The following is a 5,326-nucleotide window of genomic DNA, read 5'->3' on the forward strand; positions in this document are numbered from 1 at the left end:
TTCATTGTATCATCCATGCTAGTTTATTTCCTTTTTATGCTTTCTTCTTGTGTGCTTAATAAACCTTAAGAAAAACAAAAAAAAATTAGTTGTAGCTTTTAATTAGTTTACTTTCCATGCTTGTAGTAGTAACTAAAAAGAAAACCCAAAAAGATTTCATGTTCTTCTTTTGCTTGTTGGGAGCTTTCCCGTGTAAATAGTCTTATTTCTTTTCTTTTCTTTGGGGGTTGATAGGAGAAGACCATGATTAAATTATTGAAGTGGCTCTTATATGCATTATTGTTGATTTGACAAAAGAGCCCATATTGCCTTGTCTTCTCCTGTTTATTGAATGCTTGCAGATTCCAGCTTAGTCCAATGCACATGCACTGTTATTATTATTCACATCATTCGGTCGTGCAAGTGAAAGGCAATTATGACGACATATGATGGACTGATTGATATGAGAAAAGCTGGTATGAACTCGACCTCTCTTGTTTTTGTAAATATGATTAGTTCATCGTTCCTGATTCAGCCTATTATGAATAAACATGTTTGCAATGACAACTAGAGATCATAGTTTCTTGTGCCATGCTTAATTAGCTAGGAGCTTATAATGGTTTACCTTGCGTGCCAACATGCTATTAAAATGGTTGTGATGTGGTATGATAGGGTGGTATCCTCCTCTGAATGATTTAAGTGACTTGACTTGGCACATGTTCACGCATGTAGTTGAAACAAAATCAACATAGCCTTCACGATATTTGTGTTCATGGTGGATTATATCCTACTCATGCTTGCATTCGGTGTTGATTAATTTTAATGCATGTTCATGACTATTGTCGCTCTCTAGCTGGTCGCTTCCTAGTCTTTTTCTAGCCCCCACTTGTACTAAGCGGGAATACTGCTTGTGCATCCAACTCCATAAACCCCAAAGTTATTCCATATGAGTCCACCATACCTACCTATTTACGATATCTACCTGTCGTTCCAAGTAAATTTGTATGTGCCAAACTCTAAACCTTCAAATAAATATCCTGTTTTGTATGCTCGAATAGCTCATGTATCAACTAGGGCTGTCCGTATCTTCCATGTTAGGCGGGTTATTCTCAAGAGGAGTGGACTCCGCTCCTCACTCACGAGAAAATGGCTGGTCACCGGGATACCCAGTCCCATGCTTTATGCAAATCAAATCAAAATAATTGCAAACAAAACTCCCCCTGGGACTCTTGTTAGTTGGAGGCACTCGTTGTTTCGAGCAAGCCATGGCTTGATGCTTGTTGGTGGAGGGGGAGTATAAACTTTACCATTCTGTTTGGGAACCGCCTATAATGTGTGTAGCATGGAAGATATTGCCATCTATTGGTTGTTATGTTGACAATGAAAGTATACCGCTCAAAATATTATTCACCTCTATTTCAAAACCGAGCTCTCGCACCTCTACAAATCCCTGCTTCCCTCTACGAAGGTCCTATCTATTTACTTTTATGTTGAGTCATCATCCTCTTATTAAAAAGCACCAGTTGGAGAGCACCACTGTCATTTGCATTCATTACTGTTAGTTTATATTGAGTATGACTTGACTGGATCTGTTTTACCATGAATTACAATGTGTAGTCAGTCCTTGATCTTTAAAGGTGCTCTGCATTTATGTTTTGTGGTCTCAGAAAGGGCTAGCGAGATACCATCTTGTTATATCATATCACGATTGTTTTGAGAAAGTGTTGTCATCCGAGATTTATTATTATTGCTCGCTAGTTGATTATGCCATTGATATGAGTAAACATGAGACCTAAGCGTTATTGTGAATATGGTTAGTTCATACTCTTTGTTGAAAACTTGAACGCTGGCTTTACATATTTACAACAACAAGAGCAAACAGAGTTTGTAAAAGTTTATCTTTATCACTTTCAGTTTGTCAACTGAATTGCTTGAGGACAAGAAAATGTTTAAGCTTGGTGGAGTTGATACGTCTCCATCGTATCTACTTTTCCAAACACTTTTGCCCTTGTTTTGGACTCTAACTTGCATGATTTGAATGGAACTAACCCAGACTGACGCTATTTTCAGCAGAATTGGCATGGTGTTATTTATGTGCAGAAACAAAAGTTCTCGGAATGACCTGAAACTTCACGGAACGTCTTTTTGGAAATAATAAAAAATCCTTGCAAAAGATGAAGACCAGGGGGCCCACACCCTAGCCACGAGGGTGGGGGCGCGCCTCCTACCTCGTGGGCCCCCTGGAGCTCCTCCGACCTCAACTCCAACTCTATATATTTGCTTTCGGGGAGAGAAAAATCAGAGAGAAGGATTCATCGCGTTTTACGATACGGAGCCACTGCCAAGCCCTAAAACCTCTCGGGAGGGATGATCTGGAGTCCGTTCGCGGCTCCAGAGAGGGGAATCCATCGCCATCATCATCATCAACCTTACTCCATCACCAATTTCATGATGCTCACCGCCGTGCGTGAGTAATTCCATCATAGGCTTGCTGGACGGTGATGGGTTGGATGATATTTATCATGTAATCGAGTTAGTTTTGTTAGGGTTTGATCCCAAGTATCCACTATGTTCTGAGATTGATGTTGCTATGACTTTGCTATGCTTAATGCTTGTCACTAGGTCCCGAGTGCCATGATTTTAGATCTGAACCTATTACGTTTTCATGAATATATGTAAGTTCTTGATCCTATCTTGCAAGTCTATAGTCACCTACTATGTGTTATGATCCGGCAATCCCGAAGTGACAATAATTGGGACCACTCTCGGTGATGACCGTAGTTTGAGGACTTCATGTATTCATTATGTGTTAATGCTTTGGTTCGGTACTCTATTAAAAGGAGGCCTTAATATTCCTTAGTTTCCGCTAGGACCCCGCTACCACGGGAGGGTAGGACAAAAGATGTCATGCAAGTTCTTTTCCATAAGCACGTATGACTATATTCGGAATACATGCCTACATTACATTGATGAATTGGAGCTAGTTCTGTGTCACCCTAGGTTATGACTGTTACATGATGAACCTTATCTGGCATAATTCTCTATCACCGATCCATTGCCTACGAGCTTTCCATATATTGTTCTTCGCTTATTTACTTTTCCGTTGCTATTGCTATCATCACTACAAAATACCAAAAACATTACTTTTGATATCGATATCTTTTGCTACCATTACCACTACTATCATATTACTTTGCTACTGAACACTTTGCTGCAAATATTAAGTTTCCATGTGTGGTTGAATTGACAACTCAGCTGCTAATACTTGAGAATATTCTTTGGCTCCCCTTGTGTCGAATCAATAAATTTGGATTGAATACTCTACCCTCGAAAACTGTTGCGATCCCCTATACTTGTGGGTTATAATACACATGATCGGGAAAGTAGGGATCCTCGAACCCGGGGGGTTGCTTGACATATACCAATTCATTAATCGGACCATTAAGGAAAGTACTCTTCACATCCATTTGTTGTAACTTAAAGTTATGATGAGAAGCATATGCAATCAACATGCGAATGGATTCAAGACGAGCAACGGGGGCAAATGTTTCACCGTAGTCGATACCCTCGACTTGGGGGTAGCCTTGTGCTACCAAACGAGCCTTGTTGCGAATGACAATCCCATGAGCATCTTGCTTGTTCTTGAATATCCACTTGGTTCCACTAACATTGTGGTTCTCCGTTGGCCTTGGCACCAATCTCCACACTTTGTTGCGCTTGAAGTTGTTGAGTTCTTCATGCATGGCATTGAGACAATCCAGATCTTCGAGCGCCTCATAGACCTTTTGGGGTTCAACATAAGAGACAAACGCGTGATGTTCACAATAGTTTTCTAATTTTCTACGAGTGCTTACCCCCTTTCTTAAGCTTCCAAGCACATTTGTCAGGAGATGATCCTTGGTGGAGAGCTTGGAAGCAATCTTGGCGGCACGATGCTCCAATTCCTCCTCGGGGGTGAGACGAGGAGTGGTCACTTGATCATCTTGAGCACCATCTTGAGCTTGTTCTTGATCTCGAGGAAGCTCTTGATCTTGAACTTGCTCGGAGGAGAGAACTTGGCCTCGGGCATCACTTGATGTTACAACACCATCTTGAGATTGACCTTGCCCTTGGTATTGTTCTTGAGGTTGAGGGCCTTCACTTTGTTCTTCAAAAGCATGTGGGTCTTGGGTTGGTGAAGGTTCCACTTGAGTGGAACATTGTCCTTCTCCTTCGGCCACAAGGGGTTCCTCAATGGGTAGGATATGACCAACACCCATTCTTCTTATGGCTCGGGGAGGAATTTCATCACCTACATCACAAGTACCACTTTGCTCCACTTGGGAGCCGTTATTCTCATCAAACTCCATGTTACACGTTTCCTCAATAAGTCCTGTGGACTTATTGAGAACACGGTAAGCATGAGAGTTTGTAGCATAACCAACAAATATGCCCTCATAAGCTCTAGCCTCAAATTTAGACAAACGGACACCTTTCTTGAGAATGAAACACTTACACCCGAACACCCGGAAGTACTTGAGGTTGGGCTTGTTACCGATGAGTATCTCATATGGAGTCTTGTTCATGCCTTTGTGGAGGTAGAGCCGATTAGATGCATGACATGCGGTGTTGATGGCTTCGGCCCAAAAGTTGTAGCTAGGGAGACTTGAACTCCGCCATCATGGTCCTTGCCGCATCCATCAATGCCCAGTTCTTCCTCTCCGCTACACCATTTTGTTGAGGGGTATAAGGTGCGGAATATTGATGCTTGATTCCCTCATCACTCAAAAACTCATCCAAGGTGTAGTTCTTGAACTCGGAGCCGTTGTCACTTCTTATAGTCAAGATCTTTGTATTGTGTTGTCGTTGAGCTTCATTTGCGAAGTCAATGACGGTTTGTTGGGTCTCGCTCTTCCTCTTGAAGAAATATACCCAAGTGTATCTTGAATAGTCATCCACAATCACCAAACAATATTTTCTACCGCCAAGACTATCAAAGGATGGAGGCCCGAAGAGATCCAAATGAAGGAGCTCCAAAGGCCTCTTCGAGTAGATGATAGTCGTGGGAGGGTGTGAAGGAAATATGCCCTAGAGGCAATAATAAAGTTATTATTTATTTCCTTATATTATGATAAATGTTTATTATTCATGCTAGAATTGTATTAACCGGAAACATAATACATGTGTGAATACATAGACAAACTTAGTGTCACTAGTATGCCTCTACTTGACTAGCTCGTTAATCAAAGATGGTTATGTTTCCTGACCATGAACAAAGTGTTGTTATTTGATTAACAAGGTCACATCATTAGTTGAATGATCTGATTGACATGACCCATTCCATTAGCTTAGCACCCGATCGTTTAGT

This window comes from Triticum aestivum, chromosome 2A (genome assembly GCF_018294505.1).
Source record: "Triticum aestivum cultivar Chinese Spring chromosome 2A, IWGSC CS RefSeq v2.1, whole genome shotgun sequence".
Taxonomy (NCBI): domain Eukaryota; kingdom Viridiplantae; phylum Streptophyta; class Magnoliopsida; order Poales; family Poaceae; genus Triticum; species Triticum aestivum.